This window comes from Aethalodelphis obliquidens, unplaced genomic scaffold (genome assembly GCF_003676395.1).
Source record: "Aethalodelphis obliquidens isolate GAN/ISIS:26980383/991018 unplaced genomic scaffold, ASM367639v1 scaffold3, whole genome shotgun sequence".
In the NCBI taxonomy this organism is placed as follows: domain Eukaryota; kingdom Metazoa; phylum Chordata; class Mammalia; order Artiodactyla; family Delphinidae; genus Aethalodelphis; species Aethalodelphis obliquidens.
In genome coordinates this window covers 28,387,688-28,405,893 of record NW_020837947.1, presented here as the reverse complement: position 1 = coordinate 28,405,893, position 18,206 = coordinate 28,387,688, and the positions used below count along the sequence as shown (strand labels likewise).

The 18,206-nt window shown below is 41.6% G+C and overlaps 1 long non-coding RNA gene across 1 annotated transcript in view; it reads left to right on the top strand.

The window, feature by feature from the left end:
* The window catches only part of LOC113608924 (uncharacterized), a 44,263-nt gene extending 27,251 nt beyond the window's left edge, over positions 1-17,012 (top strand). The window contains exons 4-5 of the long non-coding RNA XR_003428457.1: positions 878-956; positions 16,394-17,012. This is a non-coding gene — a long non-coding RNA (uncharacterized LOC113608924). The remainder of the gene's footprint in view (positions 1-877; positions 957-16,393) is intronic.
* Positions 17,013-18,206: the final 1,194 nt, after the last annotated feature.

The window sequence follows — 18,206 nt, the reverse complement described above, 5'->3', positions numbered from 1 at the left end:
ACGCGGACCTCTCACTGTTGTGGCCTCTTCCGCTGCGGAGCACAGGGTCCGGACGCGCAGGCTCAGCGGCCATGGGTCACGGGCCCAGCTGCTCCGCGGCATGTGTGATCTTCCCAGACTGGGGCACGAACCCGTGTCCCCTGCGTCGGCAGGCGGACTCTCAACCACTGTGCCACCAGGGAAGCCCGAGACTATGCATTCTTAAGCCTCTTTTATTTCATGAAATATGAGAAGGCCCTGTAAAAAGATTAGATTTTGGAGCGGATACAACAATCTTCTAAATATGAAAAAAAAAATGCCAGCATACATATGACTTTGTGGACTTGGAAGAGAAACTAAAGGAAAACAAATGACACTGTAAAAGGATCTGTCCCTTGAAATCCCAGCTGACGTTAAATTCATGGCCACACAGAGGGGTTTAGATGTGCTCATCTGAGTTAGTGAGGCTTAATGGATTAAAAGTGGCTAAAAGCTCAGGAAATCTGCTTTTAGCTACAATTATGAAATCGTTATATATAGAGAGAATTATTTAAGTGTTATTCTTCAAGTGAATAAACTTGCAAGCTCTAAAACCATCACCTTCTCATGAAACAAACCTATGATCATGTGCCTTTTTATTTTAAAATTAGTTTTACCCAATACAACTAAAATCTGGGCAATGTCTTCCTGACCAAAAAACCACCTAAGAATATCTATTAGGAATATGCTAGGCTACAAATAATAGAAAATGTGACTTATATCCAAGAGGGGTTATTTTTTCCACGATATAGAGTAGCCAGCGGTGTGGAGTCCAGCCTCTCGTGATTCTCCGGCCTTTCCTTCACATTGGAGGAGAAGGACTGCGGCGTCACATGTCACACCTATTGTATCTTTCCAGGCAGGAACGAGAGGGGAGAAGGCTGGAGCTGTCTGTGTCTGCCTCTTTGCATCGAGATAAGCAAGTGCTTCTCACTCAGGTACCTAGCAGATTTCGGTGAACTTTCTGGCCAGAACTAGGTCACATGGCCACCTTTAACTAGAAGGGACTTGTGGAATAGATGAGGTTTAAATTTCAAGCTACATTGCTAGGACTTTTGGCTTTCTATTCTTTTACAATCACTCTTCCTCCACAGCTCAGAAGGCGTTCTCTCTCTACCTTGCCAAACTCAAAATCTTATCATTCCTACAATGGTCGGCTGAATAATTAACTCCGTAATGAAGTCTGCTCAGATTATTTCCACCAATGAATTCCTTGTGTTCTAAGCATTTGTATACACATTTTATACCACCACAGCACATACTTGTGATTCTATTGTTCTATCACAGGCTTAGTTTTTTCTTAGTTGCTTTCCTGTGCTTTTCGAGAGCAAGCGATTCTTGCAAGCCCCTCTGTGCCTAGGACGGGGCTGTACCTAGTAATGCTTTCTAAGCTGAACCGAGGGAAATACAGGCTGTGCAACTATTTTTCTCCGCTACACAGGGTAACACGCGCAGTGCTCTTCAGGCAGCAAAAATCCTCAATGTTTTTGGTGCTTTGTGTATGCAGTGAACTCTTTCTGACACTCTGGAAGCTTACTGTTAATACAAATCACAAGGACCACAAATACAAATCGTAATGGTAGACCTGTAAATTTCAGTTATCCCTAGTGAAAGATTAGATTTGAGTGGTTTGTACAGCATCCAAGAGATTTTCCCAAGGAACCTTATGATTAGAATGAGGCTACAACATTCCATCTCTTAGAAGAGTTGCCAGGAAAGGAACAGGCTGGATGCATGAATTACCACTGACAAGTATGAACCCGAGAGTCAGTGGCCTGGAACTTCACTGGTGGATGCTAAAAATGCAGGCACTAGACAAACCCATAGCAGGCAGTGACATGTGGGTTAGTTTATGAGGGGAAAGAAATCAACAAACTACTTATTATGTACATTTCCTCTCCTTCCCGCTCCTCAGCCTTCTGCTTCGAGTTATTTTTGTACTCATCTCACACTTTCTGTATTTTTTCAGACGTGCATTAACAAATTAGAGAGACAATTTTTACTAGCATTTGCAATTTTCTCCTGATGGATATATCCCTGGAATGTATGAGTGAAACACATTAGTTTGAAAACAATTGCAAGTGGCGGAATGATGATTCAGGAATTATGGGGTCAGAAATGAAGAAAACAAGAAAGGAACAGGGAGAGAGCATTGAAAAACCTATAGGGAAAAAGCCATGATGACACACATGGAAAGTAAGAAATGCAAATTGTAACTGTCTACTTGAAAAGTCAAAAATACAGCCTGTCTCTTTTGTCATGGCATAATTCATCAGTGTAGCACATTTCTGAGCACACATTCTGTGCTTCAAATTGTGGCTATGTCTACAAACAAAATAAATTTGAGGGGGAAAACTACCAAAAATAACACTGGGTTATCATTTTTAAATGACCTGATGTTAAATAGCCCACGTGACTAAATTTTTCATTTTCAACTAGTTGGGATATAGTCAAGTCAACTGTCTACAAGGATAAAAAAATATGATGCATATCTTATTAACCAATATTATGATTTGTATATTTCCCCTTTTTTCTTTTTTTTTTTTGCGGTACGCTGGCCTCTCACTGTTGCAGGCTCTCCCGTTGCGGAGCACAGGCTCCGGACGCGCAGGCCCAGTGGCCATGGCTCACGGACACAGCCACTCTGTGGCATGTGTGATCTTCCCGGACCGGGTCACGAACCCGTGTCCCCTGCATCGGCAGGCGGACTCTCAACCACTGCGCCACCAGGGAAGCCCTATTTCCCCATTCTTGATCCTTATTCAGAAGGGGTGAAGGATCCTTTTGGGAAAAAAAGCGTTCACCCACACTTGCTACCTTGCTATGCTCATCTTCCAAGATTGTGGTGTTCATGGCCCCATGGTTCCAAGAGGAGAGTCATAAAGAGCCAGAGCAGAGCACATTACCGTGTTTCTGCTTTGAAGCTTTTAGATGTTACTAGGTTTTGGTACATTTTAGAAGGAAGGATTCTTAAGTACACATTTTGTTTTAGAGAAGTCCTTCATAGTTCTTCAAGCTGGGAGAAGCACCACAGTTAATTTGATCTGCTGGTTCTATGACTTTGTGCGTGTACTAAAAACTACTGAATTTTACACTTTAAAATGGTGAATGTTATGGCATGTGAATTATATCTCCATAAAAAATAATAAAAGATATACTTTTGGCATCAAATGTCTTTTAACCTGCAAGTCACATTACCGCATAGATGACTGCACAAGAAGAATAGGCCCACGTAGGTTCTAGAAGCAGGCTGGGACATTTAGAAAGAAAGTTTCGGGTTCAAGGTATCCAAAGCATGGACTAGAAAAAGTATATTGGCTCCAGGTGGGCATGTCCCCTTGGCTTCACAGCCTGCTTTCCTCTTAAACGAAAGCATGTCCCTTGTCTGCCTGGGTCTAAGGGTGGAAGTGCTTGGAGATCCCATCCCTCCCAATCTTCTGGACTTACCCAGCCACATAGATACATGTATCTTACTTCTGTTAGGAAGCTGAGCTTAGTCGTCAACCACTTCTTACCTACACCCTTTTCTCCATAACTCAGGACACACAAGCATGCAAATAAGTAAGAAGATCCTGGTTCATTCTTTTGTTAGAGTAAGCGAAGAAGTCCATGTGACTTGAAGTAAACTAGGCCAAGGTCTAGGTCTTAAAAAGACCTCCTTAAACAAGCACACTCCTTCTGCATGTAATGACTAAGTTCTTGTTCTCTTTCATCGGGACACTCAACAGGACTTAGGAGTTTAATGGAGTTCTCTCACTTTATTGAGCAGCTAAAGTGGTTTTGAACTCTATGGGGTAACTTAGAAATTGTTGTGAAATGTAATTGATTTTTATAAACATGCACATATTTTTCACTAATAAGCATTTGCATTGCAATTTTTTTGTGCAGGTGTGACCTTAACTTTCCAGAATGCTAGCAAAAAAACTGATCGCATGCTTTCAAAAAAGCACAATTTTTACTTTTTAAAAATGAACTTCTGGAAAGGAGGACAATAGAAAGTGCTGGAAAGATCATTTCTAGGAAGAATGAACTCAATTCATTTTTATGATTGTGTTTTTTTCCTCCTGACCTTGTTTAGCAAAAGCCTAAGAACTTCTGTTAGACTCCCAACACTTTCTCTAATTAGTCCTGGATATATGTTTTTAGAGAGAGAGAGAGAGGTTGAGAGAGAGAAAGAGTATTTAGAATGATTGTTTGTACGGCATGTAATTAAGCAAGGCTGATTCTAGCCTATAATCACTAGAGACTCCCTTCAGGGAAAATACTCTTCTTATTTAACCATGATTTGCTCTACAGTGTGATGCTTACAAGGGAAACACCCTTCCTGGATAGATTAGCTTTCTCAGACAGGCGAGAAATACTCATCAAGGGAGGATCCTCTTCCAGTGAGTCCTCCCCTTTTATTTATTAGTATGTGTCCCTTGGTTCCTCCCACCCCTATAAGTTCTCATCAGGACCAACTCCCTAATTTCCAAGGTCCAGGACAAAAACCCCACAGGGTTTCTTGTTCAAAAAGCCTGAAAAAAAGCTTTCCTTCCTTTTCCTGTCTCTTTCTTGACATGTCATAGTGTTTTCTCTTTGCTGTGTAACATTGTGCCCCCTGGAGCATGGGGATACTTACAAAGGTGAGTGCAGACCCTCCCAGGTGTCCTGAGCCCTGCCCTGCAGCATGGTGCGTGGGGCATGCACAGCCGACTTCGGACCTCCCTGCACCTTCATCCAGGCACCTGTCTGCCTCATTAGTTGTGGTCCCTGAATGGGGTTGGAGGAGGAGGAGGCCGATAACCTGTGAGGGTGAGCAGGCAATAGGGGGAGATGAGCAAGTTCGTCCCCACCCGCTATGCTCCATTGTCCCTCTGGACTTCACTTTGGAAAACATTAATTCAAAGATCAAATTTTTAAGAATTTCAAGAGGTGGGCTTCCCTGTTGGCACAGTGGTTGGGGGTCCGCCTGCCAATGCAGGGGACGTGAGTTCGAGCCCTGGTCGGGGAAGATCCCACATGCCACGGAGCAACTAAGCCCGTGCGCCACAACTACTGAGTCTGTGCTCTAGGGCCCACGAGCCACAACTCCTGAGACCACGTGCCACAACTACTGAAGCCCATGTGCCTAGAGCCTGTGCTCTGCAACAAGAGAAGCCACCCAATGAGAAGCCTGCGCACTGCAACGGAGAGTAGCCCCCGCTTGCCGCAACTAGAGAAAAGCCCGTGCGTAGCAACAAAGACCCAAGGCAGCCAATAAAATAAATTAATTAATTTATTTTAAAAAAAAAAAAGACTTTCAAGAGGTGACCACAGAGCATTCAGTTCCAAGCGTGTGGCCCCTTCTGAGCCTGGGGCTGCACTGGTAGTCCTCACTCTTTACCTCCTTGATATTTTCTCTGGTGCCCAGCTTGGTGGTGGGCCTGGGATAGACAGTTAATACACACTTGCTGAAAGCAGTTCTTTAACTGCCAGTGGCTCTGATCAGTTGTGGGTAGAGCAGCATTTTCCATGAGACTGTCTTCTGCAGGCACTCCTTTCACTTATCTGCCAGTGCCCACCATAGGGGACATCAGGGGTCTGGCAAAGACATTCAGCTGTAATTTACGCCATTGCTCTGACTTCAGAAAGTATATCACCTACATCACCCCTGAAAGATGGGCTACCCTCCTATTATAAAAAAAAATTCCATGAAGGCTCTGCAACTTCTGTGCCAGGTTAGCATCCTTTGGTTTCCTTCCTTTCTGTCCTTAGTCATCATCAAGGCCACACAGAGTCAGCAGTATTCCCAGCCACCTGCATTGCCTAGTGGATGGCAGACTGCAGCTTACCCGCTGGGCACAGCCGGGGGACGGGAGAAGGGCAGGGGATGGTTTCCAACCTAATTCTGAATTTATCTTTGCTCGCACTCCTCAATCAGACTTAAACGCCTTCCCTTTTGAGACACAAGTGTATTTGCTTTGTTCCTCCGTGTCTTGATTTTATTACTTTTTTCTCTATTTCTTGTTCATATGTATCTACATCAGAGTTTTCGATCCTCAGGTATAAATATGAAGTCCTCACTACATAGATCAATCACGCACACTAATATGTGGTTTTTGAAATAACATCCCTTTTCGCATTGAAATTACACACATCACCGAAAATGTAGAAAATTTAGAACAAGAAGAAAATAACCAGCACCAGAATTGCCATCTTACCATCCAGAGATAATTACTTAGCATTTTAGCACTTGTATTTTTGGTCATCTTTATACATACATGGTGCCTATGTTATTGAGTTACTGTAAACATTTGCTTCGTAATATGTTTTTATCCACATAATAATATACCACGAATACTTGCCATGTTATTAATTATTAATCTGAAACAAGATGTTCAAATTTCTGTGTGCACGTGGAAAGGAAAGATTATAAGGTCCCTCGCTCACAGATTCTAACTCATAAATCTGAGATAAAGACTAGAGATCTGCATTTTGAAAAGCCTCCAGGTGATTCTGGTGTAGATGATTCTCAACGCTTGCTCTGACAAATACAATATATGACATGATTTTTAATCGCTACACTGTGTTCCATCGAACAGACGTGCCATTATTTATTAAACCCATATCATGTTGTTTACTTAAGTCTAGTTTCCAAATTTTTACTTACATGATCAGTTCCTCGATGAATAACCTACTACATAAAATCTTTTTGAACATCTCTGATTATTTCCTGAGGAAATTCTGCAAAGTGGAATTATTGGATCAAAAGAAATGCAAACCTGAGCAAAGTAGATGGTATTTCGGGCAGAAAAACAACTCTGTAAGCTGTAAAGTACTTGACTAATATGAAGTATATAACAGTTGCCATTTTTGGAGAGACTTTCATATGCCAGGATAATGGTTCTCAAAATTTATTGTGCTAATCAGAATTACCTGGAGGGCTTGTTAAAAACTTGTTGCTTCTCTCTCCTTTCTGTTTCTTTCTGATTCATTAGGTCTAGGGTGGGGCTTGGAATCTGCATTTCTAGCGAGTTCCCAGATGATACTGATGTTGGTCTGGGGACCACACTTTGAGAACCACTGCACCAAACACAATCTTGGGTGTTTTACATAAGTCATGTAAATTTCACAGCATTTCTTTACAGTTGAAGACTGAGACTCAGAGAGAATCTGAGGTCATGAGGCTAATGATGGCAGAACTGGAGTTTGATTTCAAGTTTGATTATTCAAAGGCTGATGCTTTTCCCACAGGCAGCCTGTTTTTTGTTTTGTTTTGTTTTTGCGGTACGCGGGCCTCTCAGTGTCGTGGCCTCTCCCGTTGCGGAGCACAGGCTCCGGACGCGCAGGCTCAGCAGCCATGGCTCACGGGCCCAGCCGCTCCGCGGCAATGTGGGATCTTCCCGGACCGGGACACGAAGCCGTGTCCCCTGCATCGGCAGGCGGACTCTCAACCACTGCGCCACCAGGGAAGCCCGGGGCAGCCTGTTTTCTCACTTCATTTAATTGCCCACAAATAAAATATTTAGAATGTCTACATAACAAGCCCCAAATTCTCCATGTAAACTACTCCGCTTCCAGTTTGTTAGGGGTACCCTAAGGAAGAGAGAGGTTAGGAAGTGTTTGGCTGAGAATTTTTTCAGGGGAAACTAGTTCAATGAGTTATGTTCCACCATTCACGTTAATCTGCAGGGTTGCTTCCCCACCCTCCAGTGGCTTCACTGACATGTGGACATCAAGAGAATCGTTTCTCATCAGTTACTGTAACTGTGGAATAGTCCTTCCTTGGAAGAGAGCTCTATCCTCTCCAAAACCCACTTTCAGGCTTCTCCATTACAATAGCCTAAATTACAACCCATTTGTTCAGGAAACTCGGTAAATAAATCGTGTCAGTGCAAAAAACAAAGAACTCTTGTCAAACTGGTTGGCTAATGATACCCAGTAGAGCAAACACCCAGTAGATTGGCAAAACATGAAGTCAGGTTGGCTTCTAGCAGATAGTTTAAGAGAGATGAACATTTCCTAACCCACACCCAGAATCACAAGGTGAATCATCCACATTTCACAACTAAAGGCAGTCTTAAGACCTAATTATGCAATTTTTTACCTGTTTGTTATCTTGGGCTCTTGTTACCCTGCTGCCTTTTAGTGTGTTAATGACTGTGTGTGTAGCTCATTGCTATTATTTTTGCTTGTTGTTCCGTCATCATTTATTCATCCTGGGAGCTGAGGACTTTGCTAGACAGTCTGCAAGGAGGAATGGAATATTGTCTGTTTAAAACACACTTTGTGTGGCTTCTAGCATAGCTTCATTGAATGTCGGTACCTGAGAACAATTAGATATAAATACCTGTACTGTTCAAATACATAATGCAAATGAATTACTTCCATCCATGTTAAAAATAAATTCAGTCCGGGATGCTTTACCATGAAAGACAAGTCAATACATTCCAATAAACACTTTGTCCAGAGGTTATAAGGAGCCTGTACAGACTCTGGCTTTATCATTTTCAATAAATCCCTAACTGGATAAGGAAAGGTCTTGGGCAAAGAACACTTGGGAAGTCTGTTTGTGGAAGAGTATGTTCATAATCTGAGTTTCTCTAGGTGTCAAAACTAGCATCGATAGTTGACTGTTTTGGTGGCAGCAGGATTATAGCAATTAGAATTGTCTGACAAAGGAAGGAATGTCCAATGATGCAGAGGCCTCAACAACTAGAAGAATTAACATTCACACTGGACTGTAGTCTGTCAGGAATGCTGCTGAAGGCATGTCTATGCTAGGTTAGAAATGTGATTAGCTGACTCTTGTGACGGGGCTTCCCTGGTGGCGCAGTGGTTGAGAGTCTGCCTGCCGATGCAGGGGACACGGGTTCATGCCCCGGTCCGGGAAGATCCCACATGCCGCGGAGTGGCTGGGCCCCTGAGCCATGGCCGCTGAGCCTGCGCATCCGGAGCCTGTGCTCCGCAACGGGAGAGGCCACAACAGTGAGGGGCCCGCGTACCGCAAAAAAAAAAAAAAAAAAAAAAAGATCTTGTGACACACACACACGCACACACACTCTAGAGAGTGTACTTAAAAAATGTAAGGGGCTGCATGAGGGGGAAGAGAGACCAGAATCACACCTGCCTGTCTTTTCCAAAGGAGTATCTGGGTGAGAGATGAGAGAGGGGATTAGGGTGTGGCAGGAATGTGTATTTGGTCAAAGCACAGCGTCCTCTTTTTTTTTTTTAAACAAACAATACATTCAGTATTTGTCCTGCATTTAGTGTCTTTCGCTGTAGAGCATTCTCCAAATCCAGTAATTCAAGAATTATGTGTTTGTGGAACTATCTGAAACATTAGTGTGTAGCCAAACCTTATTAAATGAAATCCACTTAGCCAGAATCACTTTGAAAATTCTATTTTTAGAAAACATGAGGCAATGACCTAAAACAAACCCTTACTGATGATTCAGTATAAAAAAAGGATATTTTCAGGATGGAGCACAGTCTCAACATAAATTCAGCTGAACATATTTTTAGACAATGATCACTGATATGTGTAATAACTGCACAAGAAATTCTTCCATGAAAAGAAGATTCCATTATGAGTCTACTAAGAAGAGAAAGTATACTAACATATTTCAGAAATATTTTCAGTAATAAAGATGAAAACAAAAGACATTTTCTGTTCATCACTGATGTAGCCAGAAAGTTTAACTAGCCAGTGTATTCCAGTTACTTATTGTATATGGAAAACATCACCTATAAATTAATAACTAGGCCATGAATACCAAGTACTGATGTCAAAATTCATTTTATATAAATCAGAAAATATAGGCCTAAAATTTCCAGATACTAGTGTTAAATATTTTTTTTTTTTTATGTTTTTAAGCTTCACATTGCACTATATATGTACAAGAAGTGAGTCACATTTCTTTGGGAATGTCACAGTTATATTTCCAAGAGTCAAACTTATTTGAATTAGGGAGGCTGTGAAGAGTAATGTATCAACAGAGGGCTTCCTGTGTCTGGAATTAGAATTTCTGGGCTCCCTCTACAATCATCGCTTGCCAGCTGCAGGCCCTGGGGCAAATCATTTCGTTCAGTGTTCTCTGTAAAATGGGCCGGAAAAGCAGCAAGGTTGTAGAAGTCTGAAGATGCAGGGAGATAAACGTGCAGCGTGCTTTTCACAGAGCCTGGCACCGGGCAGGCACCAAAGAAATGTTAGCTAAGATGATTACATTTCCATTCAATACTTGATATAATGAAGTTCTGGGTTTTTTTTTTTTAAATTGTGGTGAAATATATGTAACATAAAAGTTACCATTTTAACCGTCTCTAGGTGTTCAATTCTGCGTTCTTTTTATTTAGAGGGAAACTATGATCATTTATAGCAAACGTCTGCATATTAACACTGTGCAATTTGCTTTAGCCATAAATATTGAAAAAGGAATCAAGACAAATAAAAGCATTTGCTATGAAGAGCAAAACAATACAAAGTTCTCTACAGCTTTATAATTTAAAAATGAAGTGTAGGAAGACATAAAATACCTTCTTCAAAAGGCTCAACAATATTTCAAATACAGAATTTATTGAAGACGCTCACTTTCAGTAACTGTAAAAGTAGAAAATTGAATGTAGAAAAAGTAGAAAGTAGAAAATGAATGGCAAAAGTCTCCCTCGCCCGTTACCCTTCCCCTCCTCCCAGGTTTGGACATCCTCCTAGAAGTATTTTATGTATCTACAAGCATATAAATCTGTGTATATATTTTTTCAAATAGAATCATACTATAGCCACTATTTTCCATCTAGATATTTTAAACTTTAAAGTGTATCTTAAAGATCTTTTAAGTAATTTACTTACAAATTCTATTATGTAGATATGACGAAACTTACTGATAAGGTTTCTAACTGACAACATTAGATTTCTAGTTTTTTTCCCTCTTATGGAAAAAAAAAACTGGAATAAGTGCCTTTGCACATAGATACATATTTTTGTAAACAAAGAAGGCTAAATTCCTAGCAATGAAGAACTAGCAGATCATTTTAAAGATACTTGAAAAACAAAGTTAAGATAAACATTTAATGAGATTATTTGGGGCAGATTGTTATACTGCGGATCTCCAGGGTCCTTACTTGACATCTTGTCTTCTTAGAGATTAAATGGCAGCATACAGTTCGATAGCAATGAGTTTAAGGCATTGGAATTCCATCACTTACCAGTTAGACAAGGTACTTAAGTTCTCTGCACCTCGTCTTGCCTAAATGGGGCTATTATGAAAGTCAAATGAGATGTTGTAAGTAAGCATTTTGCACAGTAGTATTTAGCATTAGTAACCTCTCAATAAATAAAATGAATAGTTAATAATTATCTGGTGATAATGACTACTCTTAAGGAGCACCAGACCAGGGTCTCCCAAATTTCCAATTTTTAAACATTGATGTAAGCAATTTTAATTATCCATTTATCATTTACATGGTGTATATTCCCTCCTGTGCCTGAAGACTATTATTAATTCTTCTCTGGAAATGTTTTATTCCCAAGTGTCAAACATCTTGTGTGTTTTTTTTTTTTTTTTTCTCTCATGGAACTATTTCTCAAACAGTGATGTAGTTTTCACCACCCTGCTTCAGGCCTTTATCCGGTCTGGGACAAGGCTGGCCGCACATTCCACAAGAAACCTGGTCTGGAACTGGAAGTTGAGAAAAAAAAAAAAAAAATCATGTCCCTTTTAAGAATATGTTCACGGAGCATTTAGTAATGAGCAAAGAAATGATGGCAAGAATATCTTGGGGTTTGCTGATGGTCAAGCCCTGGTGACTCGCTTTTCAGGGGCGGGGGTAGAGCTGATGCCCTCACATTCTACAGCTAGAACCAGCGCCTGCAGCCAGGCTCCTCGGCGGTCTGGGACCCGGCTCTGCCCATCAGGTGGTCCTTATCTGCAGAGGGAAGTGAGAAGCAGAAGCGTATGGAATAGCGTATTTATTTATAGTTTTTTTCTGGTGAGTGACAGCTGGGGCTTCTGGCAGCAGAGGCGGAGCTTCCGGTACCCAGTGTCAACGTGGACTTGGGTCTTCTGGGACACGGAACTTGTTTGGAGCAGCGTGTGGCACGGCCAGGCCTGGCACTCGGGCTCTGCTGCAGCCGCTCTGAATGCTGCTCAATCCCTTTGCTGCTTAAACAGGCCGCATGAGTTTTGTTATTTATAACTGCGTGCCTAAAATCCCCCTGTCCCCAAGCCCCACATCCCTCCCATTTCCTCACCTCACTGTGTGGCAACTCGGTCTTGCCAGTCACTCAGGCCCCAAATCTTGGCATCCACCTTGACTTCGCTCTTTCTCTTCGTTTCTCTCAGCAGCCATATAATTGGTCTTTCTACATATGCTCTGTGCCCCTGTGGCTTGCTGGTAACACAGCTACTAGAAAGACCTTTCAAAAAGCAAGTCAAATTATGCCACTCTCCTTAGAATCTTTTCACGGTCCTCACTTCACTGAGTAAAGTCAATTCTGTGGTGGCCTAGGAGGGATGGTCCAGCTCCCTTGGTATCCTTCCGACCTTATCAAGTAGACCTTCCATTCTTCACTCTTTGCTCTCCGCACACACTTAACCCAGGACTACACTGTCCCAAATGACCCAACACCTGCTAAGCGGATGCCACCACACTGCCCCCTTGCTGGTCTCAGAACACACCTGCACAGGTCTAGCTCAGGGCTTTCTCATTGGTTCTTCTTCAGCCTGGAGCCTCTCCTCCTGCCAAGATACAACCCTGAAACTACCCTCCCCCCCATTTCCACATTGCATAACCTCTTATTTCTTCACATTCTCTTCCCTTCTTCCCTAATCTCCCTTGGTGTAACTGTCTCCTCCACCCCTTTTTGTTTTTTTTGTTTTTTTTTTTTGTTTGTTTGTTTTTTTGCGGTACGCGGGCCTCTCTCACTGCTGTGGCCTCTCCCGTTGCGGAGCACAGGCTCCGGACGCGCAGGCCCAGCGGCCATGGCTCACGGGCCCAGCCGCTCCGCGGCATGTGGGATCTTCCCAGACCGGGGCGCGAACCCGCGTCCCCTGCATCGGCAGGCGGACCCTCAACCACTGCGCCACCAGGGAAGCCCTCCACCCCTTTTTTTCTTCAGCATTTCTCACCCTCCCAAATACACTTGCTGATTTCTCTATCACCCACCTCTCTTCCCATTAGAAAATAAACTCCATGAAGGCAGGAACTTTGGCTCCTGCTATATCCTCAGGGATATTGCTTCGCTCATAGTAAGTACTCCAAAAATATTTGTTGCATAATTGAATGAATGAATGAATCAATGAATGTGGATGTGCTTGGCATTCTCTACTCTGAGAGTTTATGAGAAGGTTATTACCAGCCACTTAAGGAACTATTGTAAGGGCAGCAACCTTAATGGGAATCAGTCAGAAGCCTTGAAAGAAATGACTGATTTTATCTACATTTTTCATTTTAATGAGAGTGAAAAGTGTCCTATAAGATGTACTGAGGTCTCTCTGAAGGCTTTTGTAAGCTTAGTCAGAGACACCTATGGTATGATTTAAGGGACATATCATGGGATCACCTGCCCAAATCAATTATTTTCTCTTGTCTACAAGAGTGCCTAAAATTCTCAGTATTTCATTATTTTATTTATTCTGTAAATATGGCAGAAGTTAGGATATAGCAGCCCACAAGTCAAAGTCCCACACTTGTGGAGTTCACAGTTTATTTGGGGACAGACTATAAAGACAGAAGTACAGACACGGCCAGTGTCAGGTGCTAATAAGTGCCAAGAGGAAAATTAGAACAGGTGAGGGAGAGAGAGTGGGGTGAAGGAGTGTATGGGGCTTTTTAGATAAGGTCGTTGGGGAAGTCAGTGTTAGGAGGGGACACTTAAGTAGAGGCCTGAATGAGGTATGGGAGGAAGCATACAGTGTGCAAATCCCTCTTAGAGACATCTCAGTGAGAGGAGAGTGACAGTGACTCCTGGCTGTCTGGGAGAGTAGCCTAGGCATCTGCCGTAGTCTTGTGTTTTAGCCTAAATTCCATGCACAACGTTTTATTCTACAACACAATGTATGTACTTTATTTTTAAAAATAATTTGTCATAGCCTTGAATAAGTGATGCTAGCCCGAAGTTCTTTCTACACATATCTCAACGTTGTGAGGATGCATTCTTTGGTGCTAGTCATTAGTCAACACGACAGTCGTCTATGGGAAGAAGCAGGAGCTTGTACCAGAGTCAATAATTAGAGGCTCCATATATTTAAAATTGTCACTGTTAGACAGAAAAAAATGAAATGTGGAAGTGAGGGAGTATGTAGCTAGAATTTTTTATTTCTGCTTGCCTCCCAATTTTTCAAGTACTAGAATTTTGGTTATAGCATTCTAGTTTGATGGAAAGAACCCTGGTTTTAGTTATGTTTCCTCAAAGTTCCATTTGAGTCATTCTTCAGGATGTTTGCATTGTTCTCCTGCCAACATTTGGCTGAATTTTATACTTTCTCTCCAGCTGCTTTGTTCAAAAAATTGTGTAGAAGGTACAACTGTCAAATACCTTGTCGGGATTTTTTTTATCCATTAACCATGTGACTTTTAACAAGCCCTGTAGTCGCTCTGTATTTCGCACATGGCACCTGGAAATAAGGATAATATCTGATGTGTATCTTCTCCTAGAAATAATCTGAAAGCATCGTTTATGCTCTCAGAGGGAAAATGACTCATTGCATCTAAAACCTTATTAATAAATCCTGTCATCTGAACATAATTTGTATGTCTCTATATGCTTTAGTGGATAACATAAGATTATGGGGAAATGGGGAATGTGTTCAACTTCTGGGAAAGGATCCTTGTGAGAGGAAGTGCACCCTTCATTTGGTCTTCTTCTTATCTGCTGAATGTAGTCAGTGTGGGTGGGGCCATATGGTACCATGGGGTGATGTACTAAAGAAGAGATCAGCATGACTGAAGGACCCTGGGTGCCAGACGTTAGGCATCTTGCCATGCCTTCCCTGGACCACCTCCCTCAGGTCATCTTTCACATAAGAGAGAAATCGATTGTCTTCTCATGTAAGCCACACTGGGACTTCCCTGTCGGTCCAGTAGTTAAGACCCCATGCTCCCAATGCAGGGGGCACGGGTTCGATCCCTGGTCGGGGAGCTAAGATCCCGCATGCCATACAGCTCAACCTAAAAAGCCACAATGACTTTTCTGCTGTATAGTCAGACCTAACCCTGAGTAGTGCACATCTGTCATTTGGAAACTTTTTTAGTGCTTACAAAGATACTGTATATGTGTTATTTCATTTCACTTCAACAATCCTATGAAGTACAAGGAACAAGAATTGTCATTTCCGTTTTGTCAGAAACCTACCTTTTTGGAAGTTAAGTGACCTGCACAGAGTCATATGACTAGTAAACAGAGAATCTGGATAAAGGAAGTTCGATATCTCTGTACAACAAATCACATACGTGCAGATGTGCAGACAGAAATAGAGCACACAGTCTTGCAGGAAGACAGACCTGGCTTCAGATTTTCTATCTCTTATCACCTTAGGCAAAGTATCTACATTTTTCTGACCCTCTTTTCATTACCTGCAAGGTGTGCAAACAATACCTCCAGGGATTGAAAATTCCACATGTGATGAGGTTTGTGAAGCTCCTGGTCCAGGGTGTGATATACACTGGATGCTTAGTAAATAGAGCTCTTATTATAGGCAGATGCTTATCAGCCTGAAGATATTCAGATATGGGAACAAAGGAATGGAGTGGAGAGGCCAGAGAGTCTGCTTCATCTTGAAATCCCAGGATTCTGTAAAGAATTTGAAATATTTTGATTTCTTTCTGGTTCAAAAGACCAGATTAGTTAGTGGGGCTGGGGATGATTACATTCTTGTGTCCTCTGAACATCTTAAAGATGTTTCCCCATCTCTCTATTTGGAGGGAAATGTCACAGGAAAAGTGTCTTTTGCTTTCAAGCTCCTTACAAGGGTCAAGAAGAGGAAAAATACCTTCTCAGCAATTAAAAAATTTCCCTTAAAGAAGTAGGAGTGGGAATTCCTAGAGTAGCATGTTGAATTTCGTTTCTCAAATACTATTTGAATGCACCCTTTACGTATTTGGTGTTGGGTGGGTGTCGTGTTGTGTAATGGGATTCAAAGGAGATCTGTGAGCTTCTAGAGGGGGCTAAGACTTACGAATTTCTTAAGTGAGCATTTTAGTCGGGATCGATGGAGCAGTGGCCGCTGATGCCCCAGTAAGTTAAGTGAGCATGCCAGGTATTATCTGATCCAGATTCTGGTTTAAGTTAGGTTCAATCCAGACTACAATCAGTGGTACGTCAGTGTAATGATGTGAACCGGAATTTGTTGTGAGATGCATGTCATTTGTGAATCTGTCAGCTATGATAAGCTTTCTTTTGTTTTCTCTTATTCAGATTCAACTAGATGAGAAAAACTTTTCAAGCCCCTCAGACCTTTATGCAAAGTTATTCTGATGTACACAGAGACGTTGATGTTTACTCCATTCCTATTCTGAACAGTTGGCTCGAGTCATCACGCCAGTTATTTACGCCAGATTTAGGCAGTGTTTGTCTGACGGAAAGGATTCTGGTAATTCAACTTCACGTCTATGCGCTCCCCGCACTATGACACAGCAAAAGAGCCCACAGCAGCAGCTGTTGGAACAACTGCTCTCTTTTCCTCCCAAGTCTGACATTTCCAAGGTAGGATTTGATTACAACTGCCAATACAGAATTATGGGCAAAGAAATGAGGTGCAGAGACCAGAAAATATTAAGAGTGAAAATAACAAGGCAGTGAGGCAGTCTGTGTTACATTCCCTTATCAGGCTGTGAGAACTAGGCAAAGCATCCTGCTGAGAAATGCCTCCTTGCTTCCAGGATAGAAAAGAGTCTCTCAGACCCGGTCCAGTCAGGATACCTCACAGCACAGGTGCCAACCTCTGTGGTTCCTCTGAAGCGGCCAACATCTCTGGCAGATTCGAATTCAACTACAAGAACTTTCCTGAGAAAATAAAGGAGACATTCTAAGCTTATGTATACTTATTTATTTATGTACCATTTGGAGACGTTTTGGAGAGAAGTCATATACCTCCTCCCACAATTCAATTTCAGTTACATTTGAGCACTTCCTCAAAGTTCAGCATACTCTAATTTGTTTCTTACTCCAAAAAAGTATTATTTCTTTTTGCATGTATTCCTTCCTCCATTTTTTTCCTTTTATGATTTATCACCAAATTTGCTGTTGGTGGCTCTGTTTTCCTTCGATACGCTGAGTAAGCTTCACGAGTTTCCCTTTTGAAGGCTTAAAGCCTAGGAAAAGACAAGCAATAGTAGTAGTATTAATAATAATACTAGTAATACTAATACATGCATATATGCATATAGTCATATATGCATATAATAATATATTCATGGCTATGTATACTATTGCATAACTTACAAAAAGCACTTTTCACACACATTATCTCATTTAATCTTAAGTACAACAATAACATCCAACCCTCCTCTTCCTCCTGGAGGAAGTAACTAAGAACTCTCCATGCAACATCTCTAGAGAAAGAAGAGTCAGGGAAGAAAAGCAATGAGAAAGTATATTTTGATATATGTAAGGGACCATGAAGAGTAATTAAACAATAAACTAGGCACAAGCGGTCCCAAGAGGGATGACTTCTCTGTTGTTAATTCTACTTAGCATTGGGCAAGTGAGAACCTCCTTGGTCCTGGGTTTGCTCATATGCAAAATTAGATCAACACATACCTGCCCTGACTCCCTCACAGAGTTACTCTGAGAAGCAAATTAGGTAATATAGGAGAAAATATTTTGTGGTTTGCCAACTGAAGATGGAATATTTCTACTGATTTATTTTTTCCTGCACTTGACTTCTGCCAACATTTGTAGCATCAACCTAAACAAAAGCCTCAGTCTACTGAAGAATAGAGACGATAAGCATTTTTGAACTGGATAAGATGTTCTAATAGGATCTCAGCCATTTTACTTGTCTTATAATCAAAATTTATAGGTATTTGTCTGGCAGCCAAATGCCTAAATTACAATCTAATGAGAGTTGAGCTCAAAGGGAACCAAGATTTTGTAGAATCTTCTACCAATCAGGGCGTTTTTTGTTTTTTATTTTTCTCAAAGTAATGTCTGCAGACAACTTTCATATAAATCACCTGGTGTGATTATAAACCTTTCTGATTTCTGCACCCTACTTTTACCTACTGAA